We start from the raw sequence: 21,967 nt of genomic DNA, 5'->3' as shown, positions 1-21,967 counted from the left end.
GACTCCTGTCATTCTCCATCCCTCTGGATCGATATGTGTGGGGTTGGAGGAGAGAGCCAGGGACCAGCCACCACACTCTGCTCAAGGATGGCCACATCTCTGTACTATCCTGATCTGAAAAACCAACATTTTTAGTTTTAAAAGCTGAGCAGGGATCCCTGGGTGGCGCAGCGGTTTGGCGCCTGCCTTTGGCCCAGGGTGCGATCCTGGAGACCCGGGATCGAATCCCACGTCGGGCTCCCGGTGCATGGAGCCTGCTTCTCCCTCTGCCTGTGTCTCTGCCTCTCTCTCTCTCTCTGTGAGACTATCATAAATAAATAAATAATTAAAAAAAAAATAAAAGCTGAGCAATGACATGGCTCTGAGGGGAGAAGTATGTGAACGGAAGGAGGCCACTGTAAAGAAACTGCAGACAGCCTTAATGTATTGAGTCCAATAATATAAACTAGCTATAAATTATCTAACATTCATAGAATCACCCATTTAAAACATATTTGAATGTAATCTTTGCAAATTCTTTCTGACTAGATGCAACTCAAATATTATGATTTTTAAAATATTCTTCTTTCTAGTCTCCCAAAATGTGGCAAAACTGAACCTTCAAAACATCTGTTACCTCAGCCAGTCAAGAGGTAGAGGTGCAGGAGGCTGCCAGAGGAACCATCAGCTCCCAGTACACATTCCTTTACTTGCAATCCAGGGATCAGATAAGATGGTGAAACCACTACCCACTATTGTCACAAATGCGTGGACACTGGAGTCTGGAGGCCAGCTCTGCCATCACTGCCACTGCCTTTTGGTAGCCAAAGCAGCAGGAGATGTTGCCTCTGTCATCCAAATTTCACACAAGGGCAACTAAAGGGTGGACTTTTATTTCTGTCCAGTCTTTCATGCAAAGACCTGGAAAGGTAGAGGAAGTTCAACCAGGAGGATGTAGGAATGGACATTGAGTGCCAGTTGATAAAATTAAGCACAATAACTTATTTTTTCTAGAATTTCTATTTAGTTCTTTCTCAACATCCTTTGGTTGGGTTGGTTTGCTTCCTTTTTTTAAAAAAATTATTTATTAATTCATGAGAGACAGAGAGAGGCAGAAACACAGTCAGAGAGAGACTCTCATGCAGGGAGCTTGATGCAGGACTTGATCCAGGGACATCTGGGATCATGCCCTAGGCCAAAGGCAGATGCTCAACTGCTGAGCCACCCAGGAGTCCCGGGTTGGTTTGTTTCCATTCAGCAGTGTGATTTTTGTTTCTTCCTTGAGCTCTTCATATAGCTGAAGCCATGCTTAGTTTATATTCTCTGTTTATGCTGTTTCCTTGTTGTTGTTCCTGGTTTGGGCTTGCACAACTTGGCCAGGGGCAGCCAGCTTCATCCTGCATGCTGCTCTGATGAGGTTGTGTCCGGTGCTTGGACCCATGGGGACAGCTCTGCCTGGTGAGAGTCCCACCTAGTATCTCCATTAACATATCAGGCATGCATTGGTCGCCTGGCTGGATCCTTCCTGGTGAAGCAGGAACTCTGGGGATTTGGAGAACTGGAATGGGTGGGCCACCTCATCCCTGTTTCCTCACTGGGGCTGGTGATAGTTTCTCAGGATTGGGGATGGCTGAGATATGTCCACAGTCTCCCCATCAACCTCAACATATTAGTTTTCTATTGCTGTGTAATAAATTATCACAAGCTCAGAGGCTTATAACAATAATCCTTTATGATCTCCCAATTTCCATAGGAGTCAGCATGGCTCAGCTGGGTCCTTTGCTTGGGGTTTCACGAGGCTACAATGAAGGTATTTGCCACACTGCAACTTTACCTGGAGCACAGGGTTCTCTGTCAAGGCTACTAGTTGTTGGCAAAATTAATTGCCTTTCAGACGTGGGTACCCTTTTTCTTGCTGGATCCACCAGGGTCATTCTCAGTTCCCGGGGCCACACCTCTCCATCAGCGGTTCAGAACACCTGTTTTCTTCCTTGGGGGCAGCAGGAACACCTCTCTTTCTGACTTGTTTTTAAAGAGCTTGTCTGATTAGATCAGGCTCATTCAAAAATAATCTTCCTTTTGGTAACTCAAAGGCAACTGACTAGTAGCTTAATTATAATCATGCAGGGCATGTAACATGGGAGGAACAGAATTTGGGGGTGGGGAACATTTTAGAAGTCTGTCTAAAATGCTCAGTGTTTTCATGAACACTGGAAGGTTGGCACAAGATGAGGAAGAAAATTGCAACATGTCCTTCTGGGAGGTAAACCTGACCTCTCATGTTTTCTCCTCCCTCCTTGCTTCTGCCTTTTAAGGACTCATTCTTCTCCAGGAAGGGAAACTGGAGGAGGATTCATTGGTCCTTGCTATTCAGAAAGCTGTGGCCTGAGTGAGTCATACTTTCTTTCTCCTTCCTCAAACTGTGCTCATGTTATATATATGTACAAAAATTTTCCTGAGATTTCCTGCCTGAAACTCACCCATGCACAAAAGGATCAAAAGCCCTAAACTCTCACTAATGATCCATCTCTCTTTGACCTGAGTTCACATGTTCACATCTCCTATGGACTCAGTTTTGCAGGAGCCTTGATGGACCAGATATGCATTGTTTCAGGGAAACATGAAAGATTCCTATGTGAAATATAATTTAATGGACTAATCAGTGTTTAAAGAAACCACACATAATAATGTTTTAATGGTCATCTACAGACCAGGTTTCCCAGTTAGACAAGGTGGGCAGTGGTGGTGTTTGGTTTCTACTATGATCTAAATGTGTTCCCCCAGTTCATACGTGATGGTATTTGGAGATGAGACCTTTACTAAGTGATTAGGTCAGGGTGAATAGGATTAGTATCCCTATAAAAGAGGCTCTAGAGAGATCATCTTTCACCATGTGAGGATGTAATGTGAAGATGACCATCTGCAACCCATGAGAAGGCCTTCACCAGAACCCATTCATGCTGCCACCCTGATCTTGGACTGCCAGCCTCCAGAACTGTGAAAAACAAACTTCTGTTGTAAATAAGCCACCCAGACTGTGATACTTTGTTACAGCATCCAGAAGGGACTAAGACAAAAGGTCTCAGCCTCAGGATGTAATAAGAATGCTTTCTGAAAAAGAAAGCACTTTTTCAGAACTTTTGATATGAAATGGATATGAATCTCTGCTGCATTCCTTGTGTACACAGGTTTTTCTATTGTCAAGCCAAATATGAGCTCCATACAGGAACAAGGGAAAGAATCCTGGTTGACAGAAAGAGATGTAACAGGAAGCGTGTGCCAGGTAAGTGAAGGATGATTAAGAACAATATTGGCCTAGGATGATTAAGAACAATATTGGCCTACAGGTAATGGTCAAGAAGGTCAGCAAGTTGGAGCTCCTTTGAGACAATGCCTGGGAAGGTCCTGTAGCAATCCCTAGTGTTCAGATTAGAGCATTACTCCCATCAGCGTGAGCTCCTGGGGGGGCCTCTCTTGTACTCACATGGACCACTCCCTGTGCCTGCCTCCATTCTTTTTTTAAATGTATATTTTTAAATTGGAGTTTGATTTGCCAACATACAGTATAACACCCAGTACTCATCCCGTCAAGTGCTCCCCTCAGTGCCTGTCACCCAGTCATCTCATCCCCCTACCCACCACCCCTTCCACTACCCCTTGTTTGTTTCCCAGAGTTAGGAGTCTCTTATATTTTGTCACCCTCTCTGATTTTTCCCACTCATTTTCTCTCCTTCCCTTATAATCCCTTTCACTATTTTTTATTTTCTCCGTAGGAGTGAAACCATATAATGATGGTCCTCCAATTGACTTACTTCACTCAGCGTAATACCCTCCAGTTCCATCCACGTCAAAGCAAATTGTGGGTATTTGTTGTTTCTGATGGCTGAGTAATATTCCATTGTGTGTGTGTGTATATATATATATATCACATCTTCTTTATCCATTCATCTTTCGATGGATACAGAGGCTCTTTCCAGTTTGGCTATACAGTGGACAATGCTGCTGTAAACATTGGGGTTCAGGTGTCTCAGCTTTTCACTGCATCTGTATCTTTAGGGAAAATCCCCAGTAATGCAATTGCTGGGTCATAGGGTAGCTCTATTTGTAACTTTTTGAGGAACATCCACACAGTTTTCCAGAGTGGCTGTACCAGTTCATATTCCCACCAACAGTGCAAGAGGGTTCCCCTTTCTCCACATCCTCTCCAACATTTGTTATTTCCTGTCATTGATTTTCACCATTCTCACTGGTATGAGGTGGTATCTCATTGTGGTTTTGATTTGTATTTACTTGATGGCAAGTTATGTGGAGCATTTTCTCATGTGCTTGTTGGCCTAGTGTATGTCTTCTTTGGTGAAATTTCTGTTCATGTCTTCTGTCCATTTCATGACTGGATTGTTTGTTTCTTTGCTGTTGAGTTTAATAAGTTCTTTATGGATCTTGGATACTAGCCCTTTATCTGATATGTCATTTGCAAATATCTTCTCCCATTCTGTAGGTTGTCTTTCAGTTTTGTTGAATGTTTCTTTTGCTCTGCAGAAGTTTTTATCTTGATGAAGTCCCAATAGTTCATTTTTCCTTTTGTTTCCCTTGCCTTCATGGATGTATCTTGCAAGAATTTGCTGTGGCCAAGTTCAAAAAAGGGTGTTGCCTGTGTTATTCTCTAGGATTTTGATGGATTCTTGTTTCACATTTAGTTTTTCATCCATTTTGAGTTTATCTTTGTGTATGGTGTAAGAGAATGGTCTAGTTTCATTCTTCTGCACATAGCTGTTCAATCTTCCCAGCACCATTTATTGAAGAGACTGTCCTTTTTCCAGTGGATAGTCTTTCCTGCTTTGTCGAATATTAATTGACCATAGAGTTGAGGGCCCATTTCTGGGTTCTCTCTTCTGTTCCATTGATCTATGTGTCTGTTTTTTGTGCCAGTACCACACTGTCTTGATTATCACAGCTTTGTAGTACAACTTGAAATCCGGCATTGTAATGCCCCTGGCTCTGGTTTTCTTTTTCAATATTCTCCTGGCTACTCAGGGTCTTTCCTGATTCCACACAAATCTTAAGATTATTTATTCTAACTCTGTGAAGAAAGTACATGGTATTTTGATAGGGATTGCATTGAAATTGCCCTGGGTAGCATAGGTATGCAATCAATCAATGAATTGATTGCCCTAGGTAGCATAGATATTTTCACTCTATTAATTCTTCCAGTCCATGAGCATGGAATATTTTTCCATCTCTTTGTGTCTTCCTCAATTTATTTCAGAAGTGTTCTGTAGTTTTTAGGGTATAGATCCTTTACCTCTTTGGTTAGGTTTATTCCTAGGTATCTTATGCTTTCGGGTGCAATTGTAAATGAGATTGATTCTTTAATTTCTCTTTCATCAGTCTCACTGTTAGTGTAGAAAAATGCCACTGGTTTCTGGGCATTGATTTTGTATCTTGCCACATTGCTAAATTGCTGTATGAGTTCTAGCAATCTTGGGGGGAGTCTTTTGGGTTTTCTATGTACAATATCATGTCATCTGCAAAGAGGGAGAGTTTGACTCCTTCTTTGTCAATTTGAATGCCTTTTATTTCTTTCTGTTGCCTGATTGCTGAGGCTAGGACTTCTAGTACTACGCTGAATAGCAGTGGTGAGAGTGAACATCCCTGTTGTGTTCCTGATCTTAGGGAAAGGCTCCCAGTGTTTCCCCATTGAGAATGATATTTGTGGGCAGCCCGGGTGGCTCAGTGGTTTAGCTCCGCCTTCAGCCCAGGGCGTGATCCTGGAGACCAGGGATCGAGTCCCACGTCGGGCTCCCTGCAGGGAACCTGCTTTTCCCTCTGCCTGTGTCTCTGCCTCTCTCTCTCTCTGTCTCATTAATAAATAAAATCTAAAAAAAAAAAAAAAAAAAGAGAGAATGATATTTGCTGTGGGCTTTTCATAGATGGCTTTTAAGATTCTGAGGAATGTTCCCTCTAACCCTACCCTCAAGAGTTTTAATCAGGAATGGATGCTGCATTTTGTCCAATGCTTTCTGTGCATCTATTAGGAGAATCATATGGTTCTTGTTTTTTCTCTTGTTGATGTGATCTATCACGTTGATTGTTCTATGAATGTTGAACCAAACTTGCATTCCAGGGATAAATCCCACTTGGTCATGGTGAATAATCTTCTTAATGTATTGTTGGATCCTATTGGCTAGTATCCTGTTGAGAATTTTTGCATTTGTGTTCATCAGGGATATTGGTCTATCATTCTCCTTTTTGGTGGAGTCTTCATAAAACGAGTTTGGAAATATTCTGTTCCTTTCTATCCTTTCATTTGGTAGAAAGGATCCCCAACCTTACATTTAGTAGAATAGGTATTATTACTTCTTTAAATGTTTGATAGAATTCCCCTAGGAAACCATCGAGCCCTGAACTTTTCTGTCTTGGAAGGTTTTTGATGACTGCTTCAATTTCCTCCCTGGTTATTGGCCTGTTCAGGTTTTCTATTTCTTCCTGTTCCAGTTTTGGTAATTTGTGGTTTCCCAGAAATGCATCCATTTCTTCTAGATTTTCTAATTTATTGGCGTATAGCTTCTCATAATACATTTTTAAAATCGTTTGTATTTCCTTGGTATTGGTTGTGATCCTTCCTCTTTCATTCATGATTTTATTAATTTGAGTCTTTTTTCTTTTTAATAAGGCTGGCTAATGGTTTATCTATATTATTAATTCTTTCAAAAACCAGCTGCTGGTTTTGTTTATCTGTTCTACAGTTCTCCTGGTGTCTATTTCATTGAGTTCTGCTTGAATCTTTGTTATCTCTATTCTTCTGCTCGGTATAGGTTTTATTTGCTGTCCTTTCTCCAGTTTCTTTCAGTGCGAGGCTAGCTTTTGTATTTGAGTTCTTTCCAATTTTTGGAGAGAGGTTTGTATTGCGATGTATTTCCCTCTTAGAACTGCTTTTGCTATAGATACTGAATGGTTATATCTTCATTTTCATTAGTTTCCATGAATATTTTTAATTCTTCTCTAATTTACTGGTTGACCCATTCATCTTTTAGTAGGATGCTCTTTAACCTCCACATGTTTGAGTTTCTTGCAAATTTCTTCTTGTGATTGAGTTCTAGTTTCAAAGCATTGTGGTCTGAAAATATGCAGGGGACGATCTAAATCTTTTGGTATCAGTTGAGACCTGATTTGTGACCCAGTATTTGTTCTATTCTGGAGAAAGTTCTACGTGCACTTGAGAAGAATTTGTATTCAGTTGCGTTCGAATGGAAAGTTCTCTATATATCTGTGGAATCCATCTGGTCCAGTGTATCATTTAAAGCCCCTGTTTCTTTGGTGATGTGCTCAGAATATCTGTCATTGACAGAAAGTGCTGTGTTGAAGTCTCCTACTGTTGGTGTATTATTATCTAAGTATGTCTTTACTTTGGTTATTAATTGATATACTTGGTGGCTCCCACATTAGGGACATAAATATTCCTTATTGTTAGGTCTTTTGTTGGATAGACCATTTTAGTGTGATATACTGTCCCTCTTCATCTCTTACTACAGTCTCTGGGATAAACTTTAATTTATCTGATATGAGGATTGCTACCTCAGCTTTCTTTTGAGGACCATTTGAATGGTAAATTGTTCTCCAACCTTTCATTTTCAGGCTGGAGGTGTCCTTAGGTCTCAAATGAGTCTCTCGTAGACAGCATATAGATTGGTCTTGCTTTTTAATCCAGTCTGATACCCTGTGTCTTTTGATGGGATCATTTAGCCCATTCACGTTCAGAGTAATTATTGAAAGATATGAATTTAATGTTATCGAAATATGTATTCAGTCCCTGTTTTTGTGGATTATGTCTTTGGGCTTCCCTCTTCCTTTTTAAAAAAGATTTTATTTATTTATTCACGAGAGACACTTACAGAGAGAGACAGAGACACAGGCAGAGAGAGAAGCAGGCTCCTCGCAGGGAGCCCGATGTGGGACTCAATCCTGGTACCCCAGGATCATGCCCTGGGCCAAAGGCAGATGCTCAATTGCTGAGCCACCCAGGTGTCCCAGGCTTCCTCTTTCTTTTATGGGGTCCCCCTTAATATTTCTCACAGAGCTTGTTTGGTGGTCACATATTCTTTCAGTTTATGCCCATCTTGGAAGCGCTTTATCTCTCCTTCTGTTCTGAATGAGAACCTTGCTGGATAAAGTATTCTTGGGTGCATGTTCTTCTCATTTAGTACCCTAATATATCCTTCCAACACTTTCTGGCCTGCCAGGTGTCTGTGGAGCAGTCTGAAGTTAATCTAATATTTTCTCTTGTCTCTTGCTGCTTTAAGGATTTTTCTCTTTATCTTTGGAATTTGCGAGTTTCACTATTAAGTGTCGAGGTGTTGAGTGGTTTCTATTGATTTTTGGGGGTGGGATCTCTCTATCTCCTGGATCTGAATGCCTGTTTCCCTCCCCAGATTAGGAAGTTCTCATCTATGATTTGTTCAAATATGCTTTCTGGCCCTCTGGCCCTCTTGGCATTTTCTGGAACCCCAACTATACGTAGATTCTTCCTTATGAATCTGTCATTTATTTCCCTTAACCTTTCCTCATCGTCTCTTAATTTTCTCTTTTTTCCTCAGCTTCCTTCCTTGCCATCAACTTTTCTTCTTCTTCTTCTTCTTTTTTTAATAGCATCAACTTGTCTTCTATGTCACTCACTCTTTCTTCCACCTCACTAACCCTCGTCGTTAGGACATCCAGTTTGGATTGCATCTCATTTAATTGATTTTTAATTTTGGCTTGATTCGATCTAAATTCTGCAGTCATGAAGTCTTTAGAATCCTTTATGCTTTTTTTCCAGACACACCCATAGCTTTATGATTGTGCTTCTGAATTGGCTTTCTGACATCGAATTGTAATCCATATTCTGTAACTCTGGCAGAGAGTACAGTTCTGAATCTTTGCTTTCTGGTGAGTTCTTCCTCCTAGTCATTTTGCTCAGTGCAGAGTGACTGTATGAGTAGGCCGAGTCAAGAATATCAACCACAACCTAAGTAAATTTCACCCTAGATGATTCTGATGAGGTCAGAGACCAGAAAATGAAAACAAAGATCAGAACAAAATAAAACAAAAGGACCACTAAAGTGAAAAACAAATTTTAAAACAGAGTAATAAAAAATGAAAGGCCAAGATTCCCAAATAAGAAGAAAAAAGAGAAAAAATTAAAAGAAAATAGAGAAAAAAAGCAAAAGTAAAGAGGACAAAAAAAGAAAAAAGAAAAAAGAGAAGAAAAAAGAAAACAAAGGTGGGGCACTGTGAGATTGTGGTGGTGAAGAAGTTGTAGTGGAGGGAGAATGTAGTCTATGTGAGGGGTCGTAGAGGGTGATCCTCTTGGTTTTGAGTGTATTAAGTTTTGTATGTTAGAAGATACTCAGTCCCAAATATATGTAAACCAGCAATACTTGTAGATAGAAAGCCCCAACATTGACCACCAAAATATAAATGAGATAAAAGAGAGGGACAGAATGGGAATGAAAAGAGACTGTAATCTCACAAAAAACTAGCACGGTATTCCATTTGGTTCTGGGTGCATGCTGGTCATGTTTTAGAAGATATTAACTTGGGCAGACCAGGTGGCTCAGGCAGTTTAGTGCCACCTTTGGCCCAGGGTGTGATCCTGGAGACCTGGGATCACGTCCTACGTCGGGCTCCTTGCGTGGAGCCTGCTTCTCCCTCTCCCTGTGTCTCTGCCTCTCTCCTCTCTCTCCTCTCTGTGTATTCTCATGAATAAATAAATTAAATCTTTAAAAACAATAAAAATGACTTCTACTGGGGATCCCTGGGTGGCTCAGCAGATTAGCACCTGCCTCTGGCCCAGGGCATGATCCTGGATTCCCAGATTGAGTCTAAATTTTTAAAAAAAATGACTTCTACTAAAGGAGATCTCTCTGAGATCAAGTTCTATCATTCAGATCATGTATCTCAGTGGAAGAAAATGGAAAAATGCAGAAACAAAGATCCTGAGGAACTCACTTTCCAAGATGACTGGGAATATAAAGGCACATTTAAGAAGCATCAAAGAAAAGAGGAAGGAAATTCCAGTGAAGTAATAATCACCCATGAAGAAATACTTACTGTGAGACAGCAAACATCTCGTAACCTACATCAGAAAGTTCTAGCTGGAAATAGACCCTGTGTGTAGTGAATGTAGAGAAGGGTTTTGGCAGAAGAGATCTCATCTTAGTCATCAGAAAATTTATACTGCTGACAAATCTTATGAATGTAAGCAATATGTGAAGATTCTCAATCACTGTTTTGACCTTCCTCAACATCATACAATTCAAACTGGGAAAGACTCTATGAATGTAAAGAATGGGGAAAGGTCTTTGGTTCTGTTTTACTCTTTATCTGACATCAGAGACTTCCTCCTGGTGAGAAAACCTATGAATGTAAGGATTAAAAAAAAAAGCTGTATTCAGTTCTGGAGACTTAATGTATATCATAGAACTCATTCTATCAATGTACTGAATGTGCAAAAGCTTTTAGTCACTTATCACTAATTATTCAAGATGAGAGAATTCATACTGGAGAAAAGTTCTATGACTATAAGGAACATGGAAATGCCTTTAGGGGTATCACACTACTTAATGAACATCGAATAATACATACAGTGAGAAGCCATATAAATGTAATGAATGTGAAAAGGCCTTCAATCATCATTCATGTCTCCCTCAAATCTGAGGACTCATACTGATGAGATACTTATAAATAAATGTGAGATTTGGGGGAAGGCCTTAAACAGGGCTCATAGCTTTCTCATCACCAGAAAATTCATCCTAGTGAGAAGCCATATAAATATCATGAAACCTTCTGATTGGATTTCACAATTTAACAAATATATGAGCAACTATACTGGTGAGAACCCATATCCATGTACTGAATGTGGAAAAGTCACTTAACACTAGTTATTCAACGTCAGAAAATTCATACTGGTGAAAAGGCCCATGAATGTAAGGAATGTGGGAAAGTCTTTAGTCAGTGTTCACAACTTATTCAACATTTTAAAAAAAGATTTTATTTACTTATTCATGAGAGACACACAGAGAGAGAGGCAGAGACATAGGCAGAGGGAGCAGTAGGTTCCCAGCAGGGAGCCTGATTTTGGACTCGATCCCTGGACCAGGACCACGCCCTGAGCCAAAGGCAGATGCTCAACCACTGAGCCACCTGGGCGTCCCTCAACAACATTTTTTTTTCCTCAACAACACTCTTTATGTATGTAGTAATGTGAGAGGCCTTCAGATATTGTAATCTTTGTCAACCTTAAGGAATTCATGCTACAGAAAATTCCTATAAATATGGGAAGGAAAATAATTCACTGGCATCCCTCCAATATCATATTTTTATATTAACATACATCTTAACATGTCTACAAACAATATACTAATTTAGTATTTTCCAGTATTTATTCAATAGTGTAATGTTGGTATATAGTCATTCCTTATAATTTTATTGATACAAATGTGTATCAAGGTATCTCATTATGATTTTAATCTGCATTTCCTCAATGAATAATGATACTGAGCATCTTTTTATGCACCTATTTGCCATTACTTAGGTCTTTGGTGAAGTATCTGCTCAAATCTGTTACCCTTTAATAAACTGGTTTGTTTGCCTTCTTTTTTTTTTTTTTTTTTTTTTTTTTGCCTTCTTTTGAGTTTTTAGTGTTTGGTATATATTCCAGATACAAGTACTATTTGCATATGTGATATGTAATTTTCTCTAAGCTGTTGTCTTTTTGTTATCTTAGTTGTGGTTTACAAAGGATAGAAATTCTTAAATTTTTTAAAAAGATTTTTTATTTATTCATGAGACACAGAGAGAGAGAGAGAGAGACAGACAGACAGACAGACAGAGACAGAGGCAGAGGCAGAGGGAGAAACAGGCTCCATGCAGGGAGCCCGATGTGGGACTCGATCCCGGGTCTCCAGGATCATGCGCTGGGCTGAAGGCAGCACTAAACCACTGAGCAACCCAGGCTGCCCAAAATTCTTAATTTTTTTAAAAGATTCTATTTATTTATTCATGAGAGAGAGGCAGAGACACAGGCAGAGGGAGAAGCAGGCTCCATGCAGGGAGCCCAATGTGGGACTCAATCCTGGGTCTCCAGGATCACACCCTGGGCTGAAGGCAGTGCCAAACCGCTGGGCCACCAGGGCTGCCTCTTAAAATTTTTTTTTAAGTGGGCTCCACACCCAGCACAGAGCCCAGCATGGGGCCTGAATCCATGACTCTGAGATCAAGACCAGAGCTGAGATCAAGAGTTGGACTTTCAACCAACTGAGCCACCCAGGCAATTCTTAATTTTGATGACATTATATTTATCATTTTTATATTTTATGGATTACTCTTTTGGTGACATATCAAAATATTTGCCTAACCTAAGGTCACAAATACTTTTTCCTGAAAGTTTTGTAGATTTAGGTTTTACATTTAGCTCTACTGAAGAGTTAACTTTTGAATATGGTGAAAGAGATGGATCAAAGTTGTTTTCATATAAATATCCAGATGTTCAAGCACCAATTGATAAAACACTTTACAGTCTTCACTGAATTGCTTTTTTCCCTAAAACCAATTGACCATGTTATGTACAAGTTTATTTTTGGACTCTAGGCTATCCCATTAACCTCTTTCTCTGTCTTTATGCCAATACTGTTTGATGACTGTAGCTCTTACATTTCTCTATGAATTGTGGAATCAGGTTGTTGAATTCTATTTAAAGCCTATAGGGATTTTGATTGAGATGGTGCTGAACATATAAGTGAATTTTGGTGAGAACTGATGTCTTAACAATATTGAGATTTCCAATGTATGAATGTAACATATCTATTTGTTCAATATATCTCTCAACTGTGTTTTGTAGTTCTTAGTGTAGTATAGATTATTTAAGTATTTTATATTTAAAAAAAAGATTCTGGGGATCCCTGGGTGGCTCAGTGGTTCAGCGCCTGCCTTTGGCCCAGGGCGTGATCCTGGAGTCCCGGGATCGAGTACCACATCAGGCTCGCAGCATGGAGCCTGCTTCTCCCTCTGCCTGTGTCTCTGCCTCTCTCTCTAATGAATAAAATCTTTAAAAAAATATTTTATTTATTTATTCATGAGAGACAGAGAGAGAGGCAGAGACACAGGCAGAGGGAGAAGCAGGTTCCCTGTAGGAATCCTAATGTGGGACTCAATCCCATAACCCCAGGATCACGACCTGAGCTAGAGGTGGATGCTCAACCACTGACCTATCCAGGTGCCCTGAGTATTTCATATTTTTGATGCTATTATAAGTGGTATTTTAAATTCAATTTCTGATTTTTCCATGCTACTGTATTAAAATGTGATTGGTTTTTATATATTTTAGAATATGCAATCTTACTAAACTCATTTAGCTCTAAAGTAACTTTCTGTATAAAACAGGACTTTCTACATGATCGTGCCATCTGCAGAGAGTTTTACTGCTTCCTTTCCAATCTGCCCTCTACTTTTTTTCTTGCTTTATTACACTGGCTAAAACCTCTAGGACAATGTTTAATACAAGCAGTGAGAGCAGACTCTTTTTCTTTTTCTTAATTTTAGGAAATAAGCATCCATAAATACAATGTTGGCTGTAAGTTGTTTTAATCAACATGAGCTTATTATAACAAAATACCTGAGTGGATTGAACAGCAAACATTTCTCACAGTGGAGTTTGGGAAATATAAGATCAAGGTATCAGCGGATGTGGTGCCCGGTGAGCCAGGTCCTATAGCTCTTTTGCTGCCTAAATCCATCTCTTCTTGTAATACGCCTCAGAATTGAAACAGAGGACTTTCTTGTTTCTCTTACTATCGAGTGATCAATCATGGATTTTCCTCTATGCATAAGTAATCTATTTTTTCCTAGGGCTCTATCACCAGAGTATGTGGTATATATGTGTATGAAATATGCATTCATCTCTGGTCCTGAGTTTCATCTACTGAATCTCAGTTACACATTTACAGCTTATAGTTGAAGCTATAGCTCAACTCTAAATGATTCCTTAATAAAAGCATCACAAATGTGCTTTACTTCCTTACTTTCTATCAACGTATCACCAAGATTCAAAATTAAAACTATTTTCATCTTCTACATCAAAACAACCAATTTATGTCCTTTTTTGTTTTGTTTTAAGATTTTATTTATTTATTCATGAAAGAGAGAGAGAGAGGCAGAGGGAAAAGCAGGCTCCATGCAGGGAGCCTGATGCAGGACTCAATCCCAGGACTCCAGGATCAAGCCCTGAGCCAAAGGCAGGTGCCAAACCACTGAGCCACCCAGTGATCCCTTGATTTATGTCCTTCTAATGATAGTTTCTGGTATGCACAGGTCCACGGAAGCAAGTCTTAGTTCCTCCACTCAAAAGTAAAACTGAATGCTTCTATACTTTTAAACAAACTCTTGAGAGAATTAACATAGCAAGCCTGAGAATGCTCTCCTTAGAAGTCCTGCTTACAAAGTTGGCCCTCAATGCTCTCTAGGAATTTTGGTTTTGGGTGGTGAATTTCTGCCATTCCTAGAATAAAAGTGGATCCCTGTGCCTAAATTATTTGTACGAATGTAGCTTATGCAGAATACCTATCTTCGAAGACTCTGGAATTTTAGCATATTCTAGGTGAAGGGAATCTTTGTGACCAGCCAGCAATAAAACCCTTAGACAGTGAATCTCAAATGTTGTCTAGCCAACATATCATGCATATTTTAACAACTTTTGGCTAGAAGAATTAAGCACATCCTGTGTGACTCTTGTACCTAGTTTCCTCCAGGCTTTGCCCCATGAGCTTTTTACCTTTGCTTATTTTGCTTTTTATCCTTTTTTAAAATAAATCTTAGCTGTTGTGTAATAAAGAATTTAACCTTTCCCAAAGAGCTCTACTCTTTGCCCTTGGCTCCTGGGAGGTAATCTGACTCCTTGAAATGTTATGCCTGATAAAAGTAAAGTATCTTTCTTTAGGTAGGAAACTGAACCATACCAGATAGTCAGTGTGACTTATGGTGAGGCTTTGCATCACAATATCAGTGTGACCTCCATAGGGTGTAGGGACAGAGGTGAGTCACATAAGCAACTAATCATATCTCTGACAGAGACCCAATAAAGAGCAGACACTTTTTATTGTCCACTTTATTGGATGTTTCTGGCCATCCAGAGCAAGTCAGGTCACCTCTGGATGGCCATACTCTGCATATCATCACATGCTGTTACTGGGAGGAGTTTACATTGTCCATGACTGCAGTGTTGTAAGACAAATGGAAGCTTTGCATCTAGAATCCTCCTGGACTCTGCCCTATGGGTCTCTTCACTTGGCCGATGTGTATCCTTTCATAAATCATAAACATGAGTAGAAAATTTTTATTAAGTTCTGAGTCCTTCTAGTGAATTATCCAACTTGAGGGTGATCTTGGGGACCCCTTAATGTGCAAATTGTATCAGAAATAAGGGTGCTCTTGGGGACTACTCCCTAACTTTAGGCTGAATCCTGTGACTACTCCCAGTGAGTCATCAAACCCAGAGGTGATCTTGGGGACCTGCAACACTTGGCCAGTTTTCTTTTTTTTTTTTATGATAGTCACACAGAGAGAGAGAGAGAGAGGCAGAGACACAGGCAGAGGGAGAAGCAGGCTCCATGCACCGGGAGCCTGATGTGGGATTCGATCCCGGGTCTCCAGGATCGCGCCCTGGGCCAAAGGCAGGCGCCAAACCGCTGCGCCACCCAGGGATCCCACTTGGCCAGTTTTCAAAAAAGAATAAATGTTTGTTAGTGAATAAATGATCAATTAATACATCCTTTTGGACAATCAGACAACTATACAGATGATTTTACAATAAAGAAACAGCAGTAGCAAAGAATATGTTTCTTAAAAATATAGAGCCATATACAAGACCAAAGAAATAAGGATGTGCTGGTGAGGAATAGGATCAGGAATTAAAAAAAAAAAAAAAAAAAAAAAAAAAAAAACCTTACCAAAGACTGAGGAAAAAAAAGACACACCTATAGTTTCTGAGGCTGTAGGCATTTATAAAAGGTCAATGTAAACATTGAGTGATGGCAGAAAATGACTAGTATTCCTGTAGAAACTCAAATTCAAGAAGCCTCAATTTCTGCACATGCCTGAAACATGTGATGAGACCATCTTTCATAACTTAAAGGTGCTGCCCTCTAGAATCAGCTGCCTTACCCTTACCTCATTCCTCTTAAGCACCTGGCATTGATCCTCTCATCTCTTCTTTCCCTATCATTCAGGGTACTTTCCCATGCTCTAATAGTGGAATTACATCAGACTAAAAATGAAAGACCTGGGAAAATAAGGAGAAAGAATTGGCCATGTTGTTGTTACTTAAGTGTTTGGATACAGCCACATTGTAATCAGGATAGAAACTATCATAAAACAAGAAAAAGTCTTGGTGAATATCTGGCAGATGGGATAAAGAAAGCTGCTCATTTCAATTTTCACATTTTAAGGAAAGTTAGAGCCTCACCAAATATTCCTAGTAGAAAACAGAGACACACCCAAGACCAGATGTTGAATGAAGGGCGGGGTGCACTTATCCACCCAGACCAAATTCTGATAATTCTCCAACATCACAGTTATGTACAAATCTCTTTGAGCAGGGTTTAGTAATCCTCATTTTCCTTGGAGAAACCAATGGACACATCTTTGAATGTCACTGATCCCTGAAATGACATTTAAAAGAGCCTAATTAAATAATAGGAAGTTGGGAGGCATAGAAAGTAGCTGATCAGAACTCTGTGTCTCTTAAGAGCAGCTTAGCTAAATCACTAAAGGGCAATATTGTGACATACTATTTGTTCATTAAAATTTGGGTTTAAGAAAACTTTTAATGATAAGGGAAAAGTTCAAGGTAAACAAGGTTATTAAAGAGAATTGAATACCTCTCACAGTTGTTTCTAGAACCCTACATATGAATATAGTGAACATACCCAGACTCTGTTGAAAGCTCCTTCTAATCAATTCTACTTTAGGCAATCTAAAGTAGATTACCTTTAGTGAATCTCTAGGAAGAATATCAGGCTAATTCACTCTTCTTGACAAAATGAAATGCAGTCTCCCTTTTCTTGAATCTGGGTTGGACCTACAACTTGTTTTAATCAACAAAATGTGACAAAAGTGACACTGTGCCAGCTCCAGGTCAGATACATAGACGGTTGTTTTGCCCTCATGGAAGCTCAGGGAAGGAGTCCAGCCATCTCATTGGAAAGGCCAGTAAGAGGTCAAATGAAGAGGGGTAGATTCTGAGACTACATGACAAAAAGCTGAGAAACCCAACTGACAGCAAAAATAGAGGTTAATAAATAAATAAAACTAATAAATATATTAGTTTTAGGTGTATCTACAGGCCTGGATACAGGACCACATATAGGACTTCAAGTTACGTATCACACTCCTGAATGAAGAGTCTTGGGTATTCCAAGGCAGCAGGTATTAAATAACATAAATCCTGCCCAGTTTGAATTCCTCACTGCCGCAAACAGAAAGTAATAAAATGGTCCTTGCTCTAGCTAGTACTACATTTTAGGTAGAGTTTGTTATGCAGCAAAAAATGTTAAAGACATTTAAAAAGAAAACCTGTGGCCCAAAATGGTGTCACCAAAATGGCGTCACTTAGGGTAAGTCAACAAATCAGGGCTTACTAACCAACTTCAATGCACTTTTATCCTCTCCCAGAAATGTAGTCTTAACTTATCAGGCAGGAACTTTCTGGTCACCACCACAACTGTAATCTCACATGGGTCCTCTATCTTCCAAAGTAAGAAGAGATAATCCACCTAATAAGACCTGCCCTTCCCCCAAGGAAAGATGACCTTGTCTGGAACAACTCTATCTTTTCTTTTGCTAGTAACTTTCTCAACCCCTCTCTTTCCCATAAAAACCCTCCACATTATAGCACTCCTCAGTGCTCCCCTGTACTCACTAGATAGTTTACTACCAGATTCACGAATTCTTTAATAAAGACAATTAGAGGGGAACCTGGATGGCTCAGTCTGTTAAGCATCTGCCTTTGGCTCAGGTCATCATCTCAGGGTCTTGGGATCCAGCCCTACTTCTGACTCCCTGCTCAGCCAGGAGCCTGCTTCTCCCTTTCCCTCTGCCTGCTGCTCCCCCTGCTTGTGCTCTGTCAAATAAAGTCTTTTTAAAAATCAATTAGATCTTCAATATACTCAGCTGAATTTTGTTTTATAGCAGTGCCTCTGAAACTGGATAAGTTTGACCTCATCTGCTTCTATCCGAGCCTGCAACAGGAGCAAAGATTCGGTTCCATCTTGAGCTGCTTACGGAGCATGAGTCAGGGAAGGCCTGAGGATGCCTAGCTTACGGCTAGTCTTCCTTTCCAATAGTCATCACACTATGATGATACACAATGGTTTTAATCACCTATCCTCTCCAGATACACCTCCACCGCACCGTCTGCTTGTATCACTATCACAGAAAGACGACACTTGGGAAATTTTACTGGAACTTGGAATGTGCAGATCTGAGCACCCCACTCTCCCCCGCAGCCCCGCCCAAGTCTCATCCCGGTCTTTCTCCAAGGAGAGGAAGCCACGTACCGAACCCAAATCTCCCAGGTTCCGGGCCAACCGAGGGGCCCCTTCACAGCCCGGCACCACCCACGTGCCACGGTGGCTTGTGTGTCTCCTAAGCCGCGGCGTGCGCAGGCGTGCGTCTACCGCCGTAGTCCTGGAATGCTGAACACGACACAGACCTGACCAGTTAGAGGCCGAATTCGGCAGCGAGGAATGGATGTAGAACTGGAAATGCCTGGGTTCGTAAACGAGCTAGAAGCCTTTATCCAAAAAAGCTTGATCTCCTCTGCCGTGTGTCGGGGCTGGCATGGTGGGGGAGTTTTCGCGGCTAGGAACACGCTTGCCTCCTGCTGGCTGCGGAGGCGGGGCCTCAGCTCACTGGGTCTCCGGTGTGCGGGTCGGAAGGGAAGTCGTTTGCGAGTGTTAGTACGCGCATGCGTGCGGTCGTTGGGGGTGGGGGGTGGGCGTGGGCTTGGTTTCGTTCTCTTAGGAGCGTGGTGGGCGTGTGCTGCGCACGCGCACAGGGCACCAGGTCGCCGCTCTCGGGTGTGACGACTGTGGTGTTCGGGAGCTGGAGGTAGTAGGGGTATCCACGCTGTGTGAGGTGGGCCTTCTTGGGGGGCGCCCGTGGTGACGGGTACTGGGGGTTGCTGGGGGTCAGTGTTGATATGTGGGCGGCCTGTCCCTGAGCTAGCAGCAGCTCTCCAGGCGCCCTTGGGGGTGTTGCATGGACCAGTCTTTTAGCTGCAGAGACGCTGTGTGACTTTTCTTTTTTAAAGATTTTTATTTATTTATTGAGACAGAGAGAGGCAGAGACACAGGCCGAGGGAGAAGCAGGCACCACGCAGAGAGCCCGATGTAGGACTCGATCCGGGGTCTCCAGGATCAGGCCCAGGGCTGCAGGCGGCGCTAAACCGCTGCGCCACCGGGGCTGCCCGCTGTGTGACTTTTCGCTGATCATTCATCTTTCAGGGCTCCAGCCTGTGCATAATGGGGCGCTGCTTTTTTAAAAAAGATTTTTATTTATTAATTTGAGACACAGCAAGCTTGGAGGAGGGTCAGTGGGAGAGGGAGAAGCAGACTCTCCGCGGAGCAAGGAGCACCGTGCGGGGCTGAATCCCAGGACCCTGAAATCATGACTTGAGCCTAGGGCAGACGCTTAACCGACTAAGCCACCCAGGCGCCCCAGGGCGGCTGCTTCTTGAACAGCAGATAGTGTCCTGAGGATTGAATGCTTGAAACGGCACATAGCCCCAAATAAGCAGGGGCCTGGTTGGTGTGGAATGATTTTTTTTTCTTTTTTTGAACTTGGATCTGGGGTTTCAGAATCCAATCTGGCAGTTAAATCTGTCAGAGGAAAACTTAATCTCTGTTTTGTAGCAATTGTGCTGGTTAGAGAGATGACGTGCAGAGGGCTCACTTAAGTTATGACAGTACCGCTATTACTGTTACTAAATGTGGGGTAGACATAGGCATGGAGAAGTGAAGCTGTGCAATGGAGCATCTATGGAACATGCATGGAGTTGTACTTGCAGCCACTAGAGCTCACCGCTCCTTCAGATTCTGCCCCAGAGCTCTCTTTCCAGTTTGGTATCAGGCCTAGACCCAAATTAGGTTGATCCTGGTTCCTTTTCTGACTCTCACGGGCCGACGATACCAAAGTCCTTCAGTCATTAGTGTGTGGGTAATTATGTGTGGCGGTGCCTGTCCTGTCCCCAAGGATAGATGTCTTCATTTTTTTAATAGATGTCTTTATTTTTAAGAAAGTTTTATTAAAATAGTACAGATCTTAAGTGTTTATTGTAAAGGGTCATTTTTTAAAATTTTTATTTATTTATGATAGAGAGAGAGAGAGAGAGAGGCAGAGACATAGGCAGAGGGAGAAGCAGGCTCCATGCACTGGGAGCCCGACATGGGATTTGATCCCGGGTCTCCAGGATCGCGCCCTGGGCCAAAGGCAGGCGCCCAACCGCTATACCACCCAGGGATCCCTAAAGGGTCATTTTTTAATGAAGCAAATTTAATTTTAATATTCTGATTTATTTATTGCCTAATGTTAGCCTTAAAAATTGAAAATCACTTATTTTATGGGCAAAATTTTTTTTTTTTTCAGGAATAGCAGATACTCACAATTGGGGATGTGCAAGCTAGGGCAGAACCACCGGCAAGTCAGGAGAACAAAGGTGAGGAAGGAAAAAGAAAGAGAGGGACGCTCTTGTACAGAGGAAGGGGGAGAGTTGGGAGACTTATAAACACAAAGTCCATGGGAATAAACTTGGATTTGGGAGTACAGTGGCTTCTCAATGGCTGGGCTGTTGCTAGGGGAGGAGGAAAACCTTCCTTTCACCTGCTGAGATAGTAAAGTGATCTTTGAGTGCAAGGTCCCTCTTTATCTGTTAGGTCTGCAGTTGTCCAGGAGAGCTCCTCCTGCTAGCTTCCCAACTCTTTGTCAGTGAGGTTTCCTTTTTATTAATTTTCACACTAAAATAGCTAAAAAATGTTTTACTTGGTTCTCAAATGCTTTCATTAGCAACATCACGAATTCATGTGGTAAGATGTCACTTCCTTACACTTGGTTCAGAAACTCCTGGAGAAGAATGATCTTGACAAAAGTGCCATTACCCTGCAGGTCCTCTCTCTCCTTAATATATTACTTGCCCCTCCTGAGGATTTTTTTTTCCAGCCTAGAAACCCTCCAGCAGTTCATACTTTTACGTGATATCTAGCTTTACTGGTGGACTCTGGGTAGGCAGGCATAAAGTGTCCAATGCCCTTCTTCTTGAGCGGTCATTATACCTTCAGAAAAGTTTGTTTAGCAAACCAAGTCTTACTTGGAAATACTTTGTATACCTAATTTCTATAAGGAAACTTACTGTGAGAAACTTTTATACCTGGATGAATCACTTTCTCATCCATGTCTTTTTTTACTTTGATGGTTCCACTTTTCTTAAAAATAGAGGATAGAAGCAAAAAACAAAAGATGTGAAGACAAGAAGTTGGAAGGAATTGAAATGGTCGGAAGAACAGATGAAAATGATTTTATCCCAGTGAACTTGAAGTCATTTCCTTGCAGTATAAGCTGAGTGATGCCAGGTGGGAGTGGTGCCACAGCTGGAGTTCCCACCACATCTGGCAGACTCTAGGGATTCCACCTTTTCCACTACCTCATGGTGTTCATTTGAAAGTTCATAGTCCTCCTATGTCCTGTAATGCCTAGACTATAACAGGATTGAATTTGATACTGGGAGCAGCATTTTTTTTTTTTTTTTTGAGCAGCATTTTATGAAGGATTTTAATAAGGTGGGAGGCCAGGATGATGGAGAGTCTGGAAATTCTGTCTCATGAGAAGGGGTAGAAAAACCTGTGTATGTTTGCCTGGAGAGGAGATGGTTGTAGAGATATGTGGAAGTATGTCTCTGGTAAAA

General features: G+C 41.2%; 1 long non-coding RNA gene across 1 annotated transcript; it reads right to left on the bottom strand.

Annotated features, from left to right (window-relative positions):
- Positions 1 to 13,102: 13,102 nt before the first annotated feature.
- Positions 13,103 to 19,017, bottom strand: LOC140642653 (uncharacterized). The gene is made up of 3 exons (XR_012039070.1): positions 18,567 to 19,017; positions 16,180 to 16,670; positions 13,103 to 15,313 (listed from the first exon to the last, which is right to left on the bottom strand). It is a non-coding gene; the product is annotated as an uncharacterized lncRNA (long non-coding RNA).
- Positions 19,018 to 21,967: the final 2,950 nt, after the last annotated feature.

This window comes from Canis lupus, chromosome 1 (assembly GCF_048164855.1).
Source record: "Canis lupus baileyi chromosome 1, mCanLup2.hap1, whole genome shotgun sequence".
Taxonomy (NCBI): domain Eukaryota; kingdom Metazoa; phylum Chordata; class Mammalia; order Carnivora; family Canidae; genus Canis; species Canis lupus.
This window is presented reverse-complemented; position numbering and strand designations above follow the sequence as displayed.